At 40.8% G+C, this 26,640-nt stretch overlaps 1 protein-coding gene across 4 annotated transcripts in view; it reads left to right on the forward strand.

Annotated features, from left to right (window-relative positions):
• ndst2a (N-deacetylase/N-sulfotransferase (heparan glucosaminyl) 2a) overlaps positions 1 to 26,640 on the forward strand; it is a 162,136-nt gene that overhangs the window by 33,021 nt on the left and 102,475 nt on the right. Inside the window, exon 3 of one of the 4 annotated variants that reach the window (XM_017715819.2) lies at positions 18,025 to 18,093. The exons of the other annotated variants lie outside the window; for them this stretch is intronic. The gene's annotated coding sequence lies outside the window, so the exon portion shown is untranslated. The remainder of the gene's footprint in view (positions 1 to 18,024; positions 18,094 to 26,640) is intronic. 4 annotated transcript variants of the gene reach the window in all.

Here is a 26,640-nt window from a genome sequence, read left to right on the forward strand (position 1 = left end):
GAACAAGGAGAGTGATCCTTTTAATTTAGCTTTTAATGTGCTGAGAGATGCTGAATGTACTTTGTAGTTCGTCTGCAGTTCAATAACTTGCTCACTATTTCTGCTCAGTTATTGCTTTGAAAGGTGCTCTCATTTTGACCCGTGTCATTATTTCATAAAAGTAACTGTCATTCGAGTTTGGGTTCGGGTTACTTCACCCATCTCTGCGATTATGTAGCGGTTCAATACTAGTACAATGCTAGTAGTTTGTTCATGTCACAGCATAGTTTAGAGAGTGTCTCAACCTGAATAACAAAGTCAAGTCTGAGAAATTTACATAAAGAGAAATGAACAAAGAAGATGAATAGGGGAAAAAAACAGATTTGATGGGCCTAGGGAAGTTTGAGAACAAAAGCAGTGACTAGGAGACAGATGGAGATGAAAGCTACCCTCGCTGAGTTTTAATTCCAGACCCAGCAGGTGAGAGTAAAGATTGTCACTTCTGATGGCGGATGTTAAATTCCCCATACATAAGGCTGCAGAAACCTGTTCCTCGACAGGCCACAGTGTAGACAGCAAACATCCCGCCCCACAGTCATCAGCCTGTAAAGAACTAATAATTCATGTTTCGTGATCTGTGACAAGTTAATTATTAAATAAGAGCTATCTGTGATCATGGCCCACTTGTTTTATTGTGGAATGAGCTTTTTCAGGTCTAGGCAGGGATGATTTGCATAAAACAGGGACAGAAAATGCACATTTTCAGTTTTTTTTTCATATTTAAGCTCAAGCTTTAGTCAATGGCGAGTACAGATATAAATATAGATTGCATAAATGGAAGTTTGTATATAATATCTGCATGAAATCGTTCAATATTTACTTTTAATACATTTTTTTTGTTCATTTTTATTTTTGGATAGCTGTATGTTGCAGTTTAATGGCATAGTGAGTAACATTAGCTAGCAAAGTACACGTATGCTATACCATGCCAAGATTGTCAGCTGTTTGGAAACAATTCAAAGTATATACAGAGCTCAGAGATCTTAAGGACTGTTTCATATCAATGTGTTTAAGTTCTGTTGCTTTCTAAGAAAAATGATCATAGTTATTAAAAATTGGCCATGAAAATCAATGTCTGAATGATTTGTCTGTGAATAAATTGGAATTGGCCGCAACAATTCATGATCAGTGACCTTTATTTTGTGTTTTTTTTCGTTGTCTGAAATGAATTTATCGTAGCGCTACCAACACAAAATAGCATGCAGTTGTGAGGAAAAGTCTGTGAACCTTTTTTTAGAATTATCTGGAGTTCTCCAGGAGTGCGTCTTGACCTTTTGTGACAAGTACTAATTAAAATAAAGACTTTTAAAGAGTCTTATTAAGCAAACAGTGTGTCTTACATTGTGGATTGAACTCATCTTTTGAATGAACATTGAACAAGTTTGTCTTCTGCCTTCAGGGCAGCTTTAAGCTTCTTGTGCTGTTACATGCATTTTGAATAACTTCTAATATAAAACACTGCTAAAATGTCAGACCCGCTGTCATGCTTCATCACTATTCAGAGGAATTTGTTTGAGCTGAACACTTCTTTAGTTTCACTTCCCCAAAAGAGCAGCTCTGAATGTTGAAAGAAGTGAGAGGGCGCCATGCTCTGAGCCTCTCACTTCTGTTTAGATTTATTCTTGCACAAATGCAAATGGCAGCACCGAGTCAGCTTTGGCCATTGTTCAACCTTTTTTCCTTTTTTGCACCTGTTCCTCTCAGCTTCAGCCTTCTTCCATTGGGCCCTCCTTGGGGCAGTCGTGGGCTGGAGGTTGGAGAACTTGACCTCTGACCGGAAGGTTGCCGGTTCGATCCCCAGTGCCGACAGTCCATGACTGAGGTGTCCTTGAGCAAGACGCCTAACCCCCAATTGCTCCCCGGGCGCCGTGGATAGGGCTGCCCGCCGCTCTGGGCAAGTGTGCTTACTGCCCCCTAGTGTGTGTATTCACTAGTGTATGTGGTTTTTCACTTCACGGATTGGTTAAATGCGGAGGTGGAATTTCCCTGTTTGTGTGATTAAAAGTGTGATTAAAGTATCACTTAACTTCCTTTATTTTCAGATGAGTCTCTTGCAGTACATTGTCTTAGATGTTCCTGCTACAGGGCTGTCACTAACTTGACTAAGCAATCATGCATTCTTCAGGCTCAATAAATTGTCAATGACTGATGTTAAAGTTGCATGATGACACAATGCACTAATAATGCCTAATAATGTCTTTTTATATAATGTTTTATAAACTGGCTAAATATAAATTAACCCCAGACTAATTGCGCTCTCTCTAGTGATAGGTGTTTAGTCTTCTTTCGGCTGGTTTTACACAGTGAAACTTTCATTGGTTTTCACTAAAGAGCTAATTTTACAGGAGTTGTCTAATAAAGGAAACTTTTCAGACAAGTTTCATGAAACAGTCAATCAAAACGCTTATAATGCATGTTGAACGGCATGCTTTCCTCCATTAATCTGCAGCGCTTCTAGGACTGGATTAGCAAACGTAAAGTACAGTCGTAATGGCTACTTTTATTTTCAAAAGTATAACATGCACAGATTTTTAAAAGATCAAACATAAAGTGAAGAACTAACCATTAATAGACAAAGTTTCAGTGTATAAAGCCAGCCTTAAATACTGATAATATACACAATATGATATGTAATATGATAATGTTATACATATGTCTGTTTACTAATTACTGTTCTTAATTGGGGAAATGCCATGTCTCTTGTTTTTTGTAACTATGACAAAGACCTTTTGACCTTTTTAATATTTTCAGAAAGTCATGTTGCCACCCCCTCGTTACAAAAGTAATCTGTAGCGACTGCTCCATTTATTTCCGAAGTGAAATTGTCAAATGTAGTGAAACTGCACTGAGTTGAGGGTTGGTGCAGCTAGGTTGACACTGTACCGCTATATATGTAACTATATGGGAGTGAGAGTTCTGGGTATCTGACATGCTTTGGCTGGTTTTAAAACTTGTAAAATTGGTTTCAGCTGTCTGCTGCTCCTCCAGTTTGTGGCCACTGATGATAATGCTTCTCAAACTGACAGTTTCCTGTGTGTGTGTGTGTGTGTGTGTGTGTGTGTGTGTGTGTGTGTGTGTGTGTGTGTGTGTGTGTGTGAGCTGATTTATGGCAGTGTGGTTGCGGAGCAGCTGGGGCTGAGGAGGCGAAGGTGAGAGAGGATGAGGAGTAAATATTTGGCCCCGTCTCTCTCTGTAGAGCATGTTTGGAAAGGAAAGAGTGCAGCTTGTGCAAGACGTCGCTCTGAATCTGACAAACTGAAGCAGTGATTGGTCTGTTTGTGAGGAATGCAGGCCCATGTTTTGGTCCCGTTCTTCAGGGCAGCTTTATTGGCGTTTCTGTGTTATGTGTAATGAGTCTATATAAACCGAACACGGTGCCTGAAGCTCTAAAAACTAGCCTACTTATTGAGCATGCTGTAGTAGCCTCCTTAGTCAGCCCTTATTTAGATGAGTGAGCCTTCACTGTGACAGCCAGCATACACTGATGATAACTAACTGGCTCCAGTACAGAGACTCGAGTTGTAATCAGCATGTACGAATTTAAATTCCCCTGTAGACTCCAGTGTTTGTGTTGTTTCTATTGTTTGGAAGTGTAGCTTTTGTCTGTGTACATCTCTATTATTCTCTCTGCTGCTGTCCTTCACTCATCTGTTTGTCTGTCTAACGAACTTGCTCTTCATCTCTCCTTCTCTTCCTCTTGTTCTCTTTCTCCATCTGTCATTCAGTGTTTCTCCTGTAGCTTCTCTTTGAAACGTTTTATCGTCCACATCACCCATTCACGTTCACTCTCCGCTCTGCCCACCAGCATCTCACCAACAGTCTCCCAAGTTTGATCTCTCTTCCTCTCACTCTCTCTCCATTACAGTCTTTCTTTCTTTACCTGTATATTTTTCTTCTCTGTCCCTATCTTCACCCTCTCTTCATCTTTTTATTTCTCTCTCGCTCTTCTTTTGTCTTTTTCATTCTCTTTCTTCGTCACTCGTGCTGTTTTTTTTTTTTTTTTTTGTCTCTTCTCTCTTTTAATTATTTGACTTTCTTTCTCTGGCTTTCTGTTTCTTCTGTATTTTTCTTCTTCTTGCTGACTCGCTTTTGTGCTCTCTTTGTGCCATTTCCTTCCTTTTTTCTTACTCTTGCATGCTATCTCCCCTTCATTCTTTCCTTCTTTCCTTCCTTCCTGCCTCTTTCCCTCCCTCCCTCTCTCACCCACCTCCCACCTCCATCCCTACAACTAGTCCCACTCCCTCTTTAGCATTTATTTTCTCCACAGTATCCTTAAGGACCCAGCACTCCACTCACTGTATCAGGCTGGAGAAGTCATTGTCAGCTCTTTTGTCATCTGTCCGTTAAAGATAAGAGTGTGTGTGTGTGTGTGTGTGTGTGTGTGTGTGTGTGTGTGTGTGTGTGTGTGTGTGTGTGTGTGTTTGTTTGTTTGTTTGTTTGTTTGTTTGTTTTTTTGTTTGTCAATAGGAAATTGAACTGAGTGTAGGGGCGTGTTGGGTGCATCATATGAACAGAGAATACTTCCTCGGAGCAGAGATTTGGGTTTCCTGGAAATGAACGCACATTTCTAAATGTTTTCAGACATCCATTTGAATTATTGAACTCAGCTAATTTAAGGTGCTCACAGCTTCGTCTCTGTGTAATCCATGTAGAAAAGAATTGACAATAGAACAGGACCCTGCATAAAGGCCTCCAGCGCTGGGTTGTGGAGCAGTGGAAGAGGTGGAGCTCTATCCAGTAGAGATGAGTTTGAGTAGTGTTTGTGATTCAGAGCTGATCATTCAGCATCAGTACCTGACCTCACTAATGCTCTAGTGGCTGTATACAATCAAATACTCACCACTTTGTGTTAACACCCTTGAAACATTGTATGACCGGGTCCCCACAAATCGTTCAAGTTCCATTGTACATCTTTAGGTTGTTTCTGTCGCTCATGACCGCCTGCGTGTGTGTAGTGCAGTACTCAGAGCTCCTGCAATGACTTATTCAGTCAAGCGCTCAGTGTGTCGTTGTGTCTTTGCCAGTCAATATGAGCTCCACTGAAGGTTATGCTTGCCAGGCAAAGCTGCCTGTCAGCCATCTTTGATCATGCCAGCCTCTGATCATGTCTGAGGAGCGAGCCATGCAGTTAACAGCACATCAGAATCAGTCCTTTCGGCTTCGCTTAGTGTCACTTTGACTGACGGTTCTGTCGCCCACGTGCACCTGGGGCATAAATTAGCTCAGTTTAATGTCTGCTGGAGAAGCAAGTTTGACTAGAAAGACGAAGAGGAAAATCTCATTTGCATCACCAAAACCAAAATAAGTGAGCATTCGTTAAGACAAATGAGACGTGTACCAGCGCAAGACACCAAAATAAACACAAACCCTGAGTAGCTGCTATTTTTTCAATTATTACATACAGACAAGCACAGATGTGAGATCTGCCTGATCTGTCGTGGCTTGTCTCGCTCTCGCTCTTTCTCTCTCGCTCTTTCTCTCTCTCGCTCTCTCACTCTCTCGCTCTCTGACTCGCACTCTCTCTCTCTCTCTCTCTCGCTCGCGCGCACGCTCTCTGACTCTCTCGCTCTCTCACTCTCTCGCGCTCTCTCACTCTCTCTCGCGCACGCTCTCTGACTCTCTCGCTCTCTCACTCTCTCGCGCTCTCTCACTCTCTCTCGCGCTCTCTCACTCTCTCTCGCGCTCTCTCGCTCTCTCTCGCGCTCTCTCACTCTCTCTCGCGCTCTCTCTCTCTCTCGCGCTCTCTCACTCTCGCTCTCGCACGCTCTCTCTGTCTCTCTCTCTCAGTGTGTGAGAGACAGCGAGAGACGGAGGATTAAGTGTGATTTATAATCATGGCAAAACAAAGTTGTATTTTTCTCTGTTCTGTTTTCCAACCCTTCTCTCATCTCCTTTTGTTTCTACATCACTCACTTCTTCTTCTATATGGCTTCCACGTCTGTCTCATCTCTCATCTCTCTCTCATGTTTTTCCCCACACTTCTTTTTTTTCTGTCTCCTTCTCTCTTGATCCTTGCCTCCTTCTCTTTCTTTCCTTCTTTCTGTCTTTTTCCCCTCTTTCTCTTCATCCCCACTTCCTGTTCTTTCTTTCTTTCTGTCTTTTTCTTTTTCTCCCCCTCTCTCCCTCCCTCTCTCTCCCTTCCAGCTGTTGTGTTAATAGTTTTTTTGCTGCCTGTGGAGAGGAGTAATGAGATTCCAGTTGGAGCCGAGACCCTTTTGGCTTGTGGGAAATATTATTTATTTATTAAGGGGTTTTATTTATTTAAATATGGGGAAATATCTCTACAGAACTGTCTTTGCTGTGCACTCCCTTCTGTTTCAGCTGTTGTCTCTCAGTTTCTTTCTTCTCATCTTTTCTGACACTTTGAGTTTAAGCTCATCAGAAACGGGGAGGTTTTTTGCTCCCTCTCTTCTCCTCCCTCCTTGGTGCTCAGATTGAAGTGTGTAGCTTAATTGCTGGTGCCCTATCTTAATTGGGAGTAAAGAGGACGGTGTGGAGCAGCGATAGGGCTGTAATGTGGATGGACTGGGTTGTGAGGAGGCAGTGCCAGAGGCTTTATCTCAAGCTGAAGTGCTCGGAGTCCCTGCCTGGATAAACGTTCATTAGAGGGCACAAAATTAATTTTTGTGATTATGTAGCTGCATATTATAATAAGTAATTTTAAAATAATAAATGCAGTGCAATATTGAATATCAATTTTAAGGATATTCATAAATAACAAACTTATTTAACTGCAGTATGTCATTTACTGCTTGCTTCATTGTTTTAAAGGGAAAATCATTTGTGTTGTAAACATCTGCAGCACTGTGAAGTTTCCATTTTGGTATGATTTTAAAAGAAATAGAGCGTAAATTTTCTATCAAAACCATGCTAGATTGGGTTTGAAAAGTGTGCTAGTACATTTGAACTTTATCAATGCTATAAATGTGTAACATTAAATTCTGTTTGAAATCATGATACTATTGTGGGTATATTTGGAAAACCTGACACTGAATTCTAATCAGTGCCCAGGAGCTTCATATTATGATCTCTTAATGTTACATAAGTAAATATTTACCTCTTTTTTTTTTTTTTTTTTTTTTAACTGAAATGATTTTATATTTCTTGAATCATTTGAGAGCTTTGATTCATCCAAACAACTACCCAAAGTCATCTGTTACATCTGAGGTTGTTCACTGTACTCACTAAAGCCTATAGTCAATAGGTAGAGGCTCATTTTCATATTGCAGCATTCTGAGATCAGTATTGCAAAAGCTAAAATCTCCATAATAATCAGGACAATGTATTCTGCAGCCCCAATAGGCACCAAAAGCATCCAAGCTGTTTGACCTTTGCTTTGTTCGCTAATTGTGACCTGTACGATGCTCTGAAGTGCACAAATGACAAACTGTTTTGGAGCTCATTTAGTTTTACCACAGGATGCTCTGTAGTTTTTGGTTGATAAGGGATTAAACTGGCTGATCTGTACAGCGTAACATATGTTTGATTTATCCGAAGTCCCACACGTAGCCCACATTGAAAAATGACTGCTGCAACGCTCCAAAAAATGAATTGTATTGGATTACGTTATTAAGAAGTTGTCATGTTGGTAGGCGAGCTGTAACTCCGACTGTGGTCTGCTGGAGCTCGTCTCATCACTATTACTGCAGTTCCAACCCTGCAGGTGGCTGAAGACCAAAAGCAAAATAGTTTAGAATGACCACGGAAAGTATGAAAAGATATGTGACACTTTAGATGCAGTTGCCAGAAGATGACAGATTGGTGAACTGGATCCATAAAGCCTGCTTGTATCCAGAGTTCAGAGCATTCCAGTATGTTACATGCATCTATAAATGCATCTCCATGCCTGACCCAATGTTGCGTCCCAAACCACACACTACCCCAATGAGTGCACTTCTAATGGTATACGTGCTATTTTTACAAACTATTTAGAGTGCGTGTATGCCGTTTGGGATGAAGCAGTAGTACGGCAGTGGGTAGCTTTGAAAACTACAGCAACAAATCAAATTAAATCAAGGCAGTACACGCATAGGTATAAGTTAATATGCTGAAAATTAAATTTAAATTAAAGTGATCAGAAAAACCTTTCATTTTACTGCCTATGCTGAACCTGTTGTGGCTTTATCTTATCACAGACTGCCTCGGCACTGAATGAACGTGATGTCGCCTACCAAAATGGTCACAGTGTGGTTGTGACATCATGGGAAAACAGGACTGCAGCTGCTGAGGAAACACTGGGTTCAGCCAATTACAGAAGGTCTTTAACTATTACTGTCAATATAAAAAGTACAAAAAAATAAATAAAAAAAAAACCAACACAAAATTCGTATTGGATTAAAATCACTTGAGTGATCACTTTATTATGTCTTCCCAGATAAACGTAACCCTGAACCCTAAAAATACACCCTGAATAATGCACAGATTGCGCTGGGTTTTTCTGAGATAAACGTTCACTTCTGGCGGCATATTGTCGCGGTCATAAAATGTTGTCTCTCTGAAATGGCGACTGTGTAAGAGAAGAAAAAAAACAATGTTCTTGACTTTAATATACGGTAATGTAACGAGATCTTATCCAATGAATTGTTGTGCTGTGCTTAGGACTGTATTGATCACAACTACACTGTGGTGTTAAAGGACCACTCTCTGTTTTAGGTGTGACACCATCATTATTTTACTTTGTTTCCCCAGTTGGGAGAGAGGAGGACTGAATCTGAATCTCGTGCTTATCCTTTGTTTATCTGTTCTTCTGCACGTATAGACAGCGTGCTGCACATATTGCACTTTCTGCATACCTCATTGCGCATCTTGCACATCTGGACATTAGACACTTTATTTGGTACAATACATGCACATATTTATTTATTCATTCTGTGGTCATTATATGCAGTCATCTGTAAATGCTTGTACAGTCATTATTGCACTGCATCTCTCATCTCAGGTTATAGATATTATCACAGACTGTGGTATTTTTTTCTATTTGTATAGATGCCTGGAGAGAGGATCTGGTTTATTTATTCTTGTTATATGTCTACACCCGTTTACGGTTACTGTATGGTGTTGTGTGTCTGCTACTGGCTGCTAAATTTCCTTTGGGATCAATAAAGTTTCCATCCATCCATCCATCCATCCATCCATCCATCCATCCATCCATCCATCCATAAAACTGTTCCGCTGCAGCGTCCCAAACCAGTCACGTTGATCCATTCATTGTTTAATGTTGATATAACGTCTGATATAAAGGCCAAAAAAAAAGTTCTCAAAAAAAAAAAAAAAAAAAAAGGTTAGAGGTTACAGAGGCGTTTGTGTGATGGTGATTATGTACATGTGTTGGATCAGGTTCTGTCGTTTTGTGTGTCTGTGGTGGCTCTGTGTGCTGCCGGCAGTGGTCTGGTTCTGCAGGGTCTGGGGGTGGAAGTTTAATTTCCTGTGACAGATCACCATGGGGACAGACAGTTGGTGGATCGGGTGGGAGTCGAGTTTAGGGTAGGGGAGGTGGTTTAGGCAGTAGGTACACACTGAAAAACAATAACCTGAAGAGGCAGGCTGCTCTGGGCATGTAGTCAAAACAGGAAGAAAATGGATAAGCAAATTTTCTTTCTCGCTGCCTCAGTAACCCAGCACGATGTGCCAGGGTTCAGCTTTACAGCGCTCTGTAAAGGACGGAAGAGCAGAGACACATTAGTGTCACCTCATTGCCATTTATTATACTGTTCTTTCAGAGCAGCTTCATAAATGGGACTAATTGCAGGCTCATAGAACAAATGTCAGTACAGTGTGCGTGCGTGCGTGCATGCGTGTGCGTGTGTGTGTGTGTGTGTGTGCCCGCCTAACGTCAAAATTAGTCTGAATGCACTTCGCTATTACATACGAGTACTCACATTTGAGAAATGTCAGTATTTATGTCCTGACATTGTATAAAAACACTAAAGTGTGTGTGTGTGTGTGTGTGTGTGTGTGTGTGTGTGTGTGTGTGTGTGTGTGTGTGTGTGTGTGTGCGCCTGCACGTGTGTATGTGTGTTGTGGAGGTCTGTGGCAGTGCCCCCAGCTGCAGGAGTTCCCACTGGTTCTTATTATGCTGTGTGACAAGGTCCCACAAATCCACTAGAGCTGACACCACTAATACTGTGACTTCCCTCCATGGATGAAGAACTGAAGTCATTCATTCATTCTTACTTGCTGATTTGCTTACATTTCTTTACTCGGGTCCTTTTTAGGGTTTTGTTACTCTCTCTGGCAAACGGGCAGTCTGCAACATAGTGAGCAGCATCTGGCTGAGTTTTCCCGTGTGTGTATGTGCGTGTTTTGAGTGCTCACTGGCTCTTTTTTTTGTGATTGTGTTTGTGTATGGTTTTAAATTTAAGTCCCTTAACTTCTTCCCTTGTGGACAAACAACAGCGCTGTGCTCCATTAGCGTTTGCCTTTAGTTCTGCTGAGCTGCATGTCCGTCAGCGCCCAGCTGTTGAAAAGAAGTAGAGGACTCCTAGAAAGTTTCTGTTACGCTTAATGCTGTTTGTCTTTGCTTGATTAAATGTGTCTCATGTAACGACACGTGCTGTATCAAAATATTTCACAGTGAGTCGTCGTGTGTCCTTGTGTCATAATGCATCATCATATCATGACCAGCATGTTAGACTGTGGTTTTCACAGAAACGCAAATCACAAGGCTATGATGAAAGTACTTCATTACAGAACGCATTAAACTAAACCCATAAAACACACACAAGACACCAGTGGTTTTGTAAGGAAACAACACAAAACGTGACGGTTTGATTTATACCTGATGAAGTATCTGTTTTCTGTTTGCTTGGTTTTTTTTTTTTTTTTTTGGTGTGTTTTGTTTTTGTAAATGGGTCTAGGCTTCTCAATCTTCTTGCATCAGAAAGAGGGGAATCATGTGATGTGTGGAAGGAGAATAGTTTGACCAAAAACACTTGTTCCTTAAGATATTGTGCTGTCATTTATACACATATTTAATTAATGTAGTATTATTATTATTATTATTATTATTATTATTATTATTAATACATGTAATCACATCATCTTGACAGCCCAAATTGATCCAAATTTAATTCCACATTTTGCTCAAATATTTTAAACACACACATACATACATACATACATACATACATACATACATACATACATACATACATACATACATACATACATACATAACACACACACACACTCTAGCATTTTAGTTTGGCTAACACATGTTTATACAAAGCCAACAAGGTCAGTCTTTTTGCTTAAGTATTCTGACCCTTGTGCTCTCACAGCTCTTAATGCATGTAGGAGAAAAACGCTCAGTGGTCCCATTTTAACAGTGGCCTGTGTGGATCATGGTCAGGACCACTGTTCATATTCGTTTTCAGTGCATGAATTCATGTGAAAATAAGATGCAATATACCTTAATGCTTTCTCAGGAAGTTAAGAGACGGATCTTTTTAATGGCTCTGATTAGGGATGTTCCAAATTCTGGATACCAAAAAAACCTACTATCCTTCCTGCAGTAAGTATCAGGCTTCAAGATGTACAGAAATAGATGGACAGGTTCAACAGCTACTGTGGAAGCAAGCTTTGCATTTATTTAGCAGTTTTCCTTCATCTAATCAACATCTGATTAGTTAGTAGTCTGACAACGTATTAGGATTTGTCGAAAGGTGGAAACAAAAGGACAGACTTGGGATATTTTAATAAAAAACAAGGACAACCTACTTTCATAGTGTCACAGTAAGTACCTAGTGTTAAATGCTGCAAAAGTTGGAGGATTTGTAGGCTCATTACAGCTGTGTATTAGTCTTGAGAGCCTGACTAATTACAGATATGAAATGAAGTAATTACTGAATCCTGTGAAGAAAAAGCCTGTCTTGTGTCTGAAACATTCTCTTCCCTTTTCCTCAAATTAGGAGGGCTGATACCAGTTTGTTAGTGTGACATACTCTGGCAAAACTGTTTGCTTAGAAATTGAGCCCGTGTGGAGATGCGCATTTGTGGGACCCTGCTGTGGTAGCAGTTGCTCATCGTTGTGCAGTCCAACTGCTAATCAGTCACTGGCTTGGAACAAACCCCTTTCTATTTCATGTGTAGCTTTGTTTGCAAGTCTGGAGTACTTAAAATAAATTGTAATTGTAATTAGTAGGCTTTTCACAAACATATGATTTCATTTGCCTTTTGATTTGTCTTTAAACCTTCCTGGAAATCTTTAGATTATGTATAAAGCAGTTGCGCGTTTTCCCCTCAATTAAAAAATGATGATTATAAAAGTGACTTGGCTCTAGTGCACAGACTGACTTGTCACCATGGCCATCTCCCTTGTACATTTGATCTATAAGTAAAATGGCCAGCTATTGTCCTGTTTTCCCTGCACAAGGGGCTGAGTGGAGATGTTTAGTTCTTGTTACCTGTAATGGAATGAACAGCTGATGCTGTGCACATCGTAAATCTCTCGTGTGCTCACACACTCATTCCTGTGGAAAAAGTGCCACGGTGAGCAGTTCTGCTATAGAATTATTTCTGGGTGACATTTTATATTTATTTCCCCTGCCCTGCTTCTCAAACCGAGTGAGTTCTCTGTGCGTGCGTGCGTGCGTGCGTGCGTGTGCGCTGTTGTGTCTTGTGTGTTTGCTCTTTTCTTGTCAGCTTATGATTGTTTTGCTCTGTGTTTTTGAGAGAAAGCTTGTCCTGTTAACAGCAGTGTCTGCAGTATGTCTGCACGATATGGACGAAAAAGCCATACTGCAGTGATATTGCTACATGCTATGATGTGACATGGTTAACGTTAAAGATCAGCTTATTATTTGAGCTCTTTTCATCTGTTTGATCACATGAGTTCTTCTATTCATTACAGGTTGAGGAACAGGTTAAAACACAAAAATTAGGACTCTGATTTATCCGTAGGTCTCTCTAGATTGCAATATAAAAAATTGTAACCACATTCTTTTGCTTAATTACTTGGAGTTAATCCCATTTGTCTTATTTGCTCAAAGAAAGAATTTGCTTCATCAGAATTACTTTCACAATTTATTAACCCGGTTTTCATCACGTGAGCGTAGTGTTTACACTAACTTAACATGAAAGTCACTGTTTCTAGCTGACTTAGTGCATTAACTTCTTGCTGTTTTTGTCGTTGTTTTTGTTATTGTTGTTGTTGTGTGATTCAAAAAGATTCGTTTGATTTCAAAGCACCATATTTTTTTGAACTGTGAAGCGCCTTGGAACCAATTACATACCATTTGAAAGAGGGGGGTCATAGAGTTTCTGACTGTCAGTATTGGAGGTTCACTGCCACAGCTCAGAAAAATCACCACCATCACCCAGATCTTGTGGCATGTCATTTTTTTTGTGGGGTGCGTGAAGAATTCTGTTTGAGCCACCACTCCCAACAACGCTGGATGATCTCCGAAATTGCATTGACAGAGTCGTGAGTACAGCGACACCCAACATGCTCAGTGGAGTAATGGGATGAATTTGACTACAGCGGTCAAATTCAGCAGTTAAATTACATAATAAACTTAATACTCACTTAAACCATTTTACAGTTTACTGCATTGTTCTGTAATGATTTATAAGTGAAATAAATCGTTTTGAAATCAGATGAATCTTTTTGAATCACCCTGTAGTAGAAACGTTGACAGCCCAAAATCGCCCAAAAACACTAATTTGTTTGAAGGCTCATTCGCAGTTGCAGATCACTTTGGGTAAAATCAGTATTGCTAAGGACCTCATCAGTATCTCAGTATCATGATGATGATCAACGAAAGATATGCAGAGACATTCTGCCGGTAGCTCGAGTGTGTTGAACTCCTTATTATTCTGCAGAGAAACACCTGATAGTCTGTAGTCGACTTTCTGGTGTACCAGTTTGGAGAGAAGCTGGAGGTGAGGGAAGGTCATCTTGAGCGAGCGCACGCACACACAGTCCCCCGATGAGTCAGCCGCTGTGCACAGTGCACTCATGGAAATTAAATGAAGTTATTTAATAGCGTTAAATTATGGATATCCATCCAACATCCAATGCATGTTTTAAGACATGTACTTGTGCAGGGCCTGCTGGAATTCCCGCTGGGCGGAACATACAGAACTCCCTCATGCTCATTAAAAAGGCATGGGACTCCACAGAGTGTCACTTTGCCTCACGCAGGCCTGTCTATAGATGTTTGAGTGAGTCATTATGTGTATCCCGCTCTATTGATTTCCACATGCTGATGGGCCTGGTCATGCTGGAGTGCCATATCAAAGCCCCTCTTCCTGGGATTTCTTTCCTTTCTTTTTCTAAAACTGTGCTGGATATGTTTGCGCAGTCCTGACGCACAAATCCTTAAATGGACACAGACCATGGTAATCTCTATCAAAGATCTGTCATTGTTATTACTGTGGGACCACAGAGCCCTTTGGTTTCCCTGTCCTATCAGATCTCCTGCTCTGAAATCTGTTTTTTTAGCCAAACACACCTTGCTCAGCCCCAGCACCAGCACACAGGGTGGAAAGCATTAGTATGAGGAGTGTTTGCTGTTTTTGTGTTTTAAATTTTGCAGTTTGTTTTTTGGCTTCTTTGTTGAGGCTACTGTTATAGATGCGTAAAGGCGTGTGTTCACTTGCAGCACACTGGTACCAATTTAAGTGAAAGCTTGTCCACTTGTTCAACTATAGTGCTCAGTCTGCATCTGTTCCTATTCTATCACCACGTCAACTATGAGGGCAGCAGAGATATAAGCATTTCATACATTCTTTTTTTTCTCTGCAGAATAATAAGGAGTTGAGTGGAGTTTGTGCGCAGTGAGGGATCAGTGTGTTACTTGTGTCTGGCTGTTCTAATAAATTCCCATTCCCAGCGTGCAAAGCGGTCAATGGAGAGGAATATGCTGTTTTTTTGTTTTTTGGGGGTTTTTTCTACTTTTTTTTTTTTCTTTTTCATTTGCATTCTCTTGGCAAGCCTGCTCATCCCTGGAGTGAGAGACGGGTCAAGGTAGAGCGGTTATTCCGCACACAGCTAGCTGCCGAGAGAGAGCGTCACAATAGCGAAAGCTTCAAGGAGCACAAACGCTCTCATAATAAGCATGCAGTCCTCTGGAAAAGGCTTTGGTGCTTTTCTGCAGGGCAGAACCGGGATACAAAAGGCCACACTCTATGTTCTGTTTGCTCTTTCTGAAACCTCACTGCCACTGAATGGATGAATGTGTGCTGGCTCAGAAAAGTGACTGCGAATGACCTTTTACTGTTGCCTTTTGTGTTCAGTCACGTGTGTGTGTGTGTGTGTGTGTGGGTCTGTGTGTGGGTGGATATTAATTGCATGTTGTGGCATTAGCATGAAGGGCCAAGCACTCATCAGCGTGCAAATGTCACCCTGTGAACTCCTTTTCTTACCGAGTCTCATATTGGACCCGGCATGCTGAATGTACTCATTCACCACACATGTGCTTGCAGATTATTCTCCACCTTTTTGACCCTCTATTTCCTTCCAAGAGCTTCCCATTGTCTCTCTCCTCCAGAAGCAGCTTCCAGGGGTGAATGAAAGGTGCGCTCAAGCTCTGTGCGCTTCCAGAGAGAGAGACAGAGAGAGAGAGAGAGCATGTGACAGACAGACGGACAGACAGGCGTCTACTTTTTGAGAGCTGGTTTGTGTAAATTGCTATTAAAGGCTGCAGCAAGTCACTAGTAGTGTGCTGTTTTAGAACATGTGAGGTGGTGGTGTTTGATTCTTTTCAGTGCAGTGCAAATCCTTTTCCAACAGCGTGATGGCTAGCGAGATGTCTATCCAGAGTATAATGAAACTTATTAAAACTGCGCAGGATGATAACACACAGCTGGATTTGGCACATACTGGGATATAAAGCTTTTTTTGAGAAGCTTAAAAATTTGGTAACGTGGAACGTAAACCGTCCACTGAAGCATCAAAAGCAGTTCCTCTGCTCATGTGTGCCATTCATTACTTCAAGCAGCCGCAGTAACCTGGTCACTGTTGGCAGGTCAAATAGAATCCCCCAGAATAGCATTCTGTGCTACTTGCTGGGACAGTTATTGTTTCCATTGTTCACCCTGTAGCATTTAAAGTTTTATCAATTGCTAATTAACGATTAACAGTGTTTTTTAATAATAACAATAACAGCACTTAATAAGACCAATGTGTTTTTTTTAAGCATTTTTCACATTTTTGAGCTTCATTTTTCTAGAATATTTGAGTATTCAAGATTAGATGTAATAGAATATCTGAAAATGGAAATATTGCAGCCCTATGTGAAAGCATAAGTGCCGAGCAGGCGTGTCCAATCATATCCACAGAGGGCTGGTGTGGCTGCAGGTTTTCATTCCAACCTGGCGCACACCTGATTCCTCTTGTTCAATCAGCTCATCTCAGTCTTCAAACTGCTGATCAGGTGATCTCCAGCTTTGCTGGTATGAAAACCTGCAGCCACACCGGCCTCGCCAGATAAGATTGGACACCCCTGCTGTAGAGCATATTTGTAGTAATGTGTCAGCTTGTCGTTGTGTTCACTGTATAATGGTTATTTCCAGTGACGCAGTCACTTTCAGAAGCGTTCTGTTTGTGATGCCAGTTTACAGTTGATTTTGAGCTTTGGCTGCAATGGATGTAATGACTCCTTCTACACTGCAGCTAACATTACGAATTTTCTGCCCATACAGGAACAGAAAATTGAGATGCTCGATAACGTTTAGAAGATATGACCTGTAGCCAATTTGTCCAAAACTTGAACCTGTTGTTGTCCTTAAGTAAGTTTTTCAGGCTGCAACTGAACAAACTAGAATAACCAGAAATGAACAGAATACAGTTTACAGGTTGTGTAATGCTTCTCAGAATGGCTGGAACGAAGCAGACTTCAGGGAAATCTGGCAAATATTAAGAAAGAGTGGAACGTTCATGAACATACTTTTTCTTTTTTTTGGCAGTAGAAATTGTCAGTATTAAAGCATAATTGGTGCAATGTTCGGCACTTTTGCCTTTTTTTAAAAAAAAATTATTTATAACTTTACCTTTTTAAAATGATTTCCTAGAACTGTTCTGTAAAACACGTGAGTGTGTTATCGCAGATAACATCAGGCAGTGATAAGCTGTGGTACTTGCCTTTGGCTCGTGCCTGCATCCAAATTATGTTCCATTTCCGACAGCACTGATTTGTTGAGAAACATGAAATTTGCTGTAATGGATAGGAGTTTTTTCCTCCACAACTATTGTAATATTCCACCAAGCACCAGTAACGCCTTTGCAGCTGTTTTCGATGGTTTCTACTTTACCACATACAAAAACAGAAAATGAATAAATGAAAACCTTTCTGTAATTTCTATGGGGTAACAAGATAATATTTGACCTGCAGCCTATTTGGTCAGACTCTGAAGAGGAGTAGGATAGCAGGACTACCAGGGTTTTCCGAACCTGCTGTTGTCCATAAGCCAGTTTTTTCAGTCGGCAGCCTTGACGAAAAAAGTAAACAAACCTGAATTAGCCAGAAACAAACAGAATACAATTCAGCAAATATGGGCTGTGAAATGCTTTACAGCCTGGCTGACTGGAACAGAAAATGAGGTTCGGTTTAATATGGCAAGTGCTGAAATAGAAGTTTAAGACTTGATTGGATCCAACCAAGTGAAGTAAAATAAATCACATGTTGGATTCTGTTATATTCCAGACTGTTTTTGGTTTGTTGCCCAGTTATTTGCTTTGATTGAGTTCTCTGTTGTGATACGCTGGCTTTTTTTTTTTTTTTTTTTCCTAAATGCACTGACTTGTGCGTGCATGATGGGGACACATTTCATACTGCGAATGCATTATTACATATTGCTATTGTAATATGCCTTTTGAAATGAATCATCTTGATGTGACAATGCTTGAAGAATTATTTATGCTTGGTAGATCATGTAATCTATGGATGTGCTCAATGTGAGATATCTTACACTTAAAGATTAGGTTTGGGTACATTTTACATGTTTTACTTTAACCAAGGTGATGTCATGATGTTTTGTTCTCAGATTCACCACTTCAGTCTGCACTGCTGTGTCTAGAAATGAAATAATTCTGGTTCACCTACATCCGTGCTGGTCAGTAATTGTTATTTAATAATTGTGAGTGTCTTCTTCTTCTTTCGGCTGCTCCCTTTAGGGGTTGCCACAGCGGATCATCTGCCTTCATCTTGCCCTATCCACTGCCTCCTCTACTTTTACACCAACCATCTCCATGTCCACCTTCACTACATCCATAAACCTTCTCTGAGGTCTACCTCTTCTCCTTCTACCCGGCAGCTCCATCTCCAACATTCTTTGACCAATATATCCACTATTCCTCCTCAACACACGTCCAAACCATCTCAACCTGGCCTCTCTTTATAATTTAATAATTGTGAGTGTATTATCAGCAATATTTTTGATACTGATAAAACCACTTGCTGTCAGTATTGATCAATATTATTGACCAACCGATATATCAGTCGAGGTCTAAGTGCAGTACAGTAACTTGCTGCCCCCAATCTACAGCACAGTGCAGTCATATCAGAACCCAGAAGGTGTTTGACATTTTCATAAGCAGTTCTGGCTGCAGAGTGAGTGTAGCAGAGTGCAGCTCTGCAGGGCTGTATTGCCTCCCTCACCAGCACACAGGTGAATCCTGTTAATCCTCATTCTCTGGCAGACTGCTTGCTTTTGCTTTGTCTTCATTGCTTTCCTCCTTTCTTCTCTATCGTTCTTCCATTTTCTCATTTTCTTTTGTTCCCATAATTTTCTCTTCTTTCTGGAGTCTATATTTTTTTTTCTCTCTCTCTCTTCTCGCTCTTATTTGCTGGCTGCAGAAGAGTGAGGCAGTGGCATAAAATAGGATTAAAAATTCTGTCCACGGTCAGGGAAATTGTTTGTGCTTTGTGCCTTTGCAGGGTTGGTTAATCGTTATGGAAGCAGTATTAAGCTGTATAAGATTTGCAGTGTCATAAGTGATTGCAGTATCTGAGGAGCAGTATCTGAGGAGCTGTTCTTCCTGCCTTGGCATGGAACTGAAGCTGTGTGTTCTCTAGAAATCTACATCTTGCCGTAATTATAATTTTTAAGGTTTTTCTCCTTAGGTCATCGCAAAAATAGCACTGAAAAATGAACCGTACATGTTTGCTGCTTGTGTGAATGATTCATTATTTTAGCATGTAGTTCTACATAATTTACTAGCTAATTGGCTGGTCAGTCCATATTGACTGTTGTTTGAATTTAAGTGCTTAAGTTCTGCTGGTCTGCTGCTCTTAGAAGTACTGATGAATGTCCTGAATCCACCATGCTGTAACAGACTTGAGTCAGCAAGTAAAATCCCGTATGCTTATCTCATCCTCAGAGGGAAGTATAGAACCTGGCTGTGTCGTATTGTATTTAGGAGTGAACACACTATTCAGGGTGAAGAACAATGCTGACAGGCTGCTATTGAGTCACAGCAGCGTGAGGGAAAATGAGTTTTCATTAGTTGCAAATAGATATTCCAACAAAGAATAAGATGCACAGAATCTCAAATTAGGTAGCTAAACCACTCATGTAATTTTATTACTTCGGTAATTTCGTAGTTAAGTGCACTATGTGAGATTTATATTATCATGTAGGAGTTTCTGCATTGTTGCTTATGTCAGTAGACCGTAGACTTTCTTTTTTCCCAGAAGGATATAGAGGTTGAAAAGTGTTTCTCGCTCCATGGTACCAATAACGCATCTCTGATGTGAAGAGCATCCAAACTCGTCTATCAGTTTGTTCATGGGGAGAATGCGGAGCTCTGGGTATTTGTTTGTGTAACAATATCTTTGGGTTGCAGTTTTCTGAATGGTGATGCAGGCTGAATGTGAATGAGTAGTGGGGCATGGATTTGCTTAGGATTAGCAAGAGCTGATTCGTTTAACTGATTTCTAATTCCTTCTCTGTAGTTCTGCTGATTGATGTACAGTTTCACAGCTGAATTTTTGGTTTGCATGCACACTTGTTATCGTATCAATTTTTTTTTTCTTCCCTTTTTGGCTTGTTTTTGTCAGCATTAGCTCAGCTTATTATTGTATTGTATTCTATTGTATTGTATTATTTGTTATTTATTTATTTAGTTAGATATATTTGTTGTGACGGTAGCAATTACTGCCTCTCATGCTTACAACACAACAGTGGTGTGAGAGAATCCAAATATTTGATGCGTTTATAGCGGAGGATGGGGTCGTTTTTGAACTGTGTGTGTGTGTGTGTGTGTGTGTGTGTGTGTGTGTGTTTAGGAATTGGCTGTTTAGCCTAATGGTTAAGTTATCAGATTCAATCCTTGTGCAGAGAAGCCCTCATTAGGCTTTTAACGATTTGTGCTGGCAATGATACACAGTTTCTGGGGCTGCATGTATGAGGTAATTTGATCTGTCTTCACAGCTCTTAATGATGTGTTTTATCATGGAAATTCTCATAAGCATCCCCTGTTCAGAGGTGAATATTTTTAACAAATATCTAAACTATCTTGTCATTTCAGTGAATTTCTATTTATTGAGTACTTTTTTTTTTTTTTTTTTTTTTTTTTTTATTCTTTAATGAAACATGTCATTAGTGTTCCTTAAGAGTGGACAATGTTCAGAAATGCTCAGAAAAGCATATTTTGTATCGCTAATGAAATTTAACACCATAATGATAATATATTGTCATATTGCCTGCCTTTAGGACCAGTCCTGATGCCTTTACTTCATTACTAATTTATGAACGATTCAGTACAGACCGCAACAGACTACAGATTATTCATGACGTCCTGACACTAAACATTCCTATGGAGTTTCATTTAAACAGCCAATCAGCAGTCTAGATTTTCAGCATGCTCTTTATTGGTTCATGAATGCTAAGACTGACTGACTTATTTTCACAATTTTTAAAAATTTTATTTTATTTTATTTACCACTTCATGTCTACAGCATTCAAACACTACAGTGAAGTCTGAATTTTCATTTTCTGTGTAGCACCATATCACTTCAGTAGCAGATCTGATTCAGGCGCAATGTAATAGCCTATATTCCTTTACATTATTGTTGACATTGAAATAGGCTGAAATGTTTTGTGTGCTGTAAAATGCCTGAGGGCCCCAGTTGAGCACTTCTCACATAAGAACACCAACAGCAGTGTTGTCTGCTTAATCTTAATTTTCTTTATTATGCTACTACATTGAAATTCAACTAATTGTAAGTTACAGTGCTCAAGGAACATGGCATGCTAATACCAGAAATCCTCCCTGGGTGAATTGCATCCCAGGTTTTTTTATTTAGTTATTGTCTTAGTTATCCACACATGTCTACATGCCTTTGATACAGTAGAGTTTCAGTCTAGCTCCTGCCAAGTCTATATAACATGATTTAATTGCCAAATAATTTTGCCGAATGACTCAGCTTCCATCTTGCATGCCCACCCACTATTGGCACCCTGTTATTGCCAGTTTCTTGCTTTCACCCTTGCTGCTTTTCTTTGGCTCGCTTTCACTCTTGCTGTCTCTCACTTTGTTCACATTGGCGTGTCTAAATCGCATCGTGTCCCCCAAAACGCTCTATGTTGGTCACGACTTGGCACTCGGGACATGGGTTCCCTGCTTGTGTTGTCTAGCTCAGTGTTTTCCAACCTGGACCATAGAGCGTTTCATAGTGTCCACATTTTCCTTTATCCCTATTTCATGCAAGTTGGATTTGAGCAAAAATGTGGAGCACTGAGGAGTTGGTTGAGAATCTCTGACCTAGCTAGTACTCAGGCTGCGCAAATGTTATAGTTATGAAATATTTGCAAGCCATTATTAATGATGTGCAGCAGACTTTGTAAATGACTCTAGAATTAGAATAATGGCATATTTAATGCTTGTTGTGGTCACTAATATGCATATTTTCCGTTTAATACAGTTGAACGAAACCGTTATTTTCAACAGATACCGTTTTCTACTATTTTTAAGTCCTGTGCAGCTTATATACTCAGTCATGAAAATCTGAAAGCAGTCTTGGAGAGAGTATGTTATATACCCAGATGGCAAGTCCTCTGGGTTTTTATATTTTTCTTTTTCACCTCACACAAAAACTTTTCATATTTACAGAATATAAAAACTTCAGCCAAACAGTTGCTTTCAGGGCATGCACTCTGCTGTAGTAGTTCTTCTTTCTGTCAGCTGTCAAGGCCGTATATATACACATCTGTGGTCACTGCTTCGCTTTGCGGCAACTTGCTGGCCCTCATTGAGAATAAATGACTTCTGACTATGCTTTTTCTCTGGCTTTCACCCTTACTAGCGCTCTCTCTCTCTCTCTCTCTCTCTCTCTCTCTCTCTCTCTCTCTCTCTCTCTCTCTCTCTCTCTCTCTCTCTCTCTCTCTCTCTCTCTCTCTCTCTCTCTGTGTCTCTCTCTCTCTCTGTGTCTCTCTCTCTCTCTGTGTCTCTCTCTCTCTCTCTGTGTCTCTCTCTCTCTCTCTGTGTCTCTCTCTCTCTCTCTCTGTGTCTCTCTCTCTCTCTGTGTCTCTCTCTCTCTCTGTGTCTCTCTCTCTCTCTGTGTCTCTCTCTCTCTCTCTCTCTCTCTCTGTCTCTCTCTCTCTCTCTCTCTCTCTCTCTCTCTCTCTCTCTCTCTCTCTCTCTCTGTGTCTCTCTCTCTGTGTCTCTCTCTGTGTCTCTCTCTCTCTCTCTCTCTCTCTCTCTGTGTGTCTCTCTCTGTGTCTCTCTTTCATTCTTTCTTTCATTCTTTCTTTCTCTCGCGCTCTTTCATGCTCTCTTTCTCTCTCTCTCTCTCTCTCTCTCTCGCTTGCGCTCTCTCTCTCACTCTCTCGCACGCTCTCGCGCTCGCTCTCTGCTTCAATTTCAATTTTCAATTTCAATAACTTTATTGGCATGTAATGAGCAACTGTTGCCCAAGCAATTAAAATATCCTAATAGAATATGAAAATAATGTTGAAGGAAATAATTTATAAAAGAAAGTAAAATAATAATAAAATATCCGTGTGTGTCTGTATACATTTACACGTACACACTATATACACATTGTAAAATACAACACACACATCAAATAAATGATCTATTTCCATGGGATTAAGGTGATTAAGGTTTAGGGTGCTGTCACTCTGTTCTCTGTGTTTGTTGCAGCTGTAAAAATATTCTGGAGTCTCTCCTAAAAACAAAAGTAACAGATCTTCAGATTGAATTGTTTTGTCCTTAAACGGGGTATAAATTGTAACTGAGCTGATATAATCTTCTCTGAGGTCTTTATATCTGTTACTGGAGGAGAGAAGGTGCTGCTCTGTTTCGATTTGTCCTGAACTGCATTGATTACATATTCGCTCTTCTCTGGGCCTCCGGTGTTTTTTTTATGGCGCCCTTGTTCAGTTTCTAAATTATGATCTCTCAATCTGCACATTAAGATATTTCTTTCTTTGGGTTTTTTTTTATTTTGAACAGGTAATCTGCTACTCTGTATTCTCTCTTCAGTAATCTGTAGGATTGTAATTTATTAATTATGGCAATTTCATTGGTCCAAATGTTATGCTGTTTTTGGTTTGTTTTGTGGATCATTCTGATCTGTGTTGGTGAGAGAGGGTGGACTGCGCTGTGGTGTGTGTTGGTTAGAAAGAGGGTGGACTGCGCTGTGGTGTGTGTTGGTGTGAAAGAGGGTGGACTGGGCTGTGGTGTGTGTTGGTGAGAAAGAGGGTGGACTGGGCTGTGGTGTGTGTTGGTGTGAAAGAGGGTGGACTGCGCTGTGGTGTGTGTTGGTGAGAAAGAGGGTGGACTGCGCTGTGGTGTGTGTTGGTGTGAAAGAGGGTGGACTGCGCTGTGGTGTGTGTTGGTGAGAAAGAGGGTGGACTGGGCTGTGGTGTGTGTTGGTGTGAAAGAGGGTGGACTGGGCTGTGGTGTGTGTTGGTGAGAAAGAGGGTGGACTGGGCTGTGGTGTGTGTTGGTGTGAAAGAGGGTGGACTGCGCTGTGGTGTGTGTTGGTGAGAAAGAGGGTGGACTGCGCTGTGGTGTGTGTTGGTGTGAAAGACGGTGGACTGGGCTGTGGTGTGTGTTGGTGAGAAAGAGGGTGGACTGGGCTGTGGTGTGTGTTGGTGAGAAAGAGGGTGGACTGCGCTGTGGTGTGTGTTGGTGAGAAAGAGGGTGGACTGGGCTGTGGTGTGTGTTGGTGAGAAAGAGGGTGGACTGGGCTGTGGTGTGTGTTGGTGAAAAAGAGGGTGGACTGGGCTGTGGTGTGTGTTGGTGTGAAAGAGGGTGGACTGCGCTGTGGTGTGTGTTGGTGAGAAAGAGGGTGGACTGGGCTGTGGTTTGAAGGTGATGTTTATCTGTGAGGGGTCTGAGGAGGTCTGTCTCTGGGTGTATGCGGTTGCTGAGGTACGCTGTGTGGTGGTAGGACTCTGGGTGTGCCTGTGAGGTGATGAAGTTTAAAGCTCGTTTTATCACGGGGAGGTAGAGAGGAAACTCGCCCAGCTCTGCACGCCAGATTGGCTGCATTGCGATCTACTTGTAAGATGTCTTTACAAAATTCTAAATGAAACTTGTCTATGGGAGTCTTGTCCCATAATGTTTTAATAAACGATTGGTCCACATACTTCACTGCCATACAAGTATGGGTTTACTTACATAATAAAATATTTTTAGCCAAATTTGGTTTGGTGGGTCGAGTGTTTTTACTGATCATTTAATAGTAAAATATACTTTTCTTGCTTTCTACCAGAGCATTCATTGTCTTGCTAAAGTTACCAGATGCATTGATTAACAGTCCTGAGTAATTATATTTATGTGTAGTCTTTCATTATATATGTCTCACAAAAGGTAAAGTGGAATTTTTATTTTTATTTTATTTTTTTGGTAAAATCATAATTTTCATTAATGCCTTTTTCAATTTTACTGAATTCATTCTTCATATATTGCTTCTTTTTTTGTGCTAATTAATTTTTTATATTGTTGTGCTTGGAGATATTCTAGTCTAGCTTGTTGGTCAGTTTGATTTCTGTGTTTTCTATTGGACAATTTTCAAATTTTCATTCTGAGTCAAACCATCTTTCCTTTTGGTTTTTGTTTAGATTTTTTTTGTTCTTAATGTCCTTAGTTTTGATAGTTTTGTTGGCTGGTAGAAAATTTTGTTTAAATCATCTGTGTGTATATATGTATATATGTGTGTATATATATATATATATATATATATATATATATATATATATATATATATATATACACACACACACACACACACACACACACACACACACACACACACACACACACACACACACACACACACAAAAGTGAATACACCCCTGACATTTCTGCAAATATTATCTTTTCATGAGGCGACACTATAGATATGAAACTTGTATATAACTTAGATTTACTGTCCTCTGAAAAGACCTCAACAAACAGCCATTAATGTCTACATAGCTGACTACACAATGGAGTACACCTCACAGTGGATATGTCCAAATTGTGCCATTGTCCCTCCCTGGTGTCATGTGACTCATTAGTTACAAGGTTCCAGGTGTGAATGGGGAGCAGGGCTGTTAAATTTGGTGTTTTGGGTACAGTTCGCTCCTACTGGCCACTAGATATTCAACATGGCACGTCATGGCAAAGAACTCTCTGAGGATGTGAGAAATAGAATTGTTGATCTCCACAAAGACGGCCTAGGCTATATGAAGACTGTTACCCTGAAATTGATCTATAGCACAGTGGCCAAGGTCATACAGCAGTTTTCCAGGACAGGTTCCACTCAGAACAGGCCTTGCCAGGGTGGACCAAAGTTGAGTCCACGTGTTCAGCGTCATATTCATAGGTTGGCTTAAAAAAAAATAGACGCATGAGTGCTGCCAGCATTGCTACAGAGGTTGAAGAAGTGGGAGGTCAGCCTGTCAGTGCTCAGACCATACGCCGCACAGTGCATCAACTCTGTCTGCATGGCTGTCATCCCAGAAGGAAGCCTCTTCTGAAGCTGACACACAAGAAAACCCAGAAATAGTTTGATGAAGACAAGCAATCCCAGAACCTGGATTAGTGGAACCATGTCCTGTGGTCTGACAAGACCAAAATAAACTTGTTTGGCTCAGATGCTGTCCCGCATGTGTGGTGGCGCCCTGATGAGGAACTGTCTCTTGCCTACAGTCAAGCATGGTGGTGGTAGCATCATTGTCTGGGGCTGCATGAGTGCTGGCGGCACTGGAGCTGCAGTTCATTGAGGGAAACATGAATTCCACCATGAATTCCGCATGATCCCCTCCCTTCAGAAACTGAGCCGCATGGCAGTTTTTCAACACAATAACGACCTCAAACACACCTCCAAGATGACAACTGCTTTGCTGAAGGTAAAGGTGCTGGACTGGCCAAGTATGTCTCCAGACCTAAACTCAGTTGAGCACCTGTGGAGCATCCTCAAGCAGAAGGAGGAGGAGCGCAAGGTGTCTAACGTCCACCAGCTGTGATGTCATCATGGAGGAGTGGAAGAGGATTCCAGTCGCAACCTGTGCAGCTCTGGTGAATTCCATGCCCACGAGGGTTCAGGTGGTGCTAGATAATAATGGTGGTCACACAAAATATTGACACTTTGAGCACAATTTGGACATGTCCACTGTGAGGTGGACTCACTTGTGTAGTCAGCTATTTAGACATTAATGGCTGTG

Source organism: Pygocentrus nattereri, chromosome 5, assembly GCF_015220715.1.
Source record: "Pygocentrus nattereri isolate fPygNat1 chromosome 5, fPygNat1.pri, whole genome shotgun sequence".
Classification (NCBI taxonomy): Eukaryota; Metazoa; Chordata; class Actinopteri; order Characiformes; family Serrasalmidae; genus Pygocentrus; species Pygocentrus nattereri.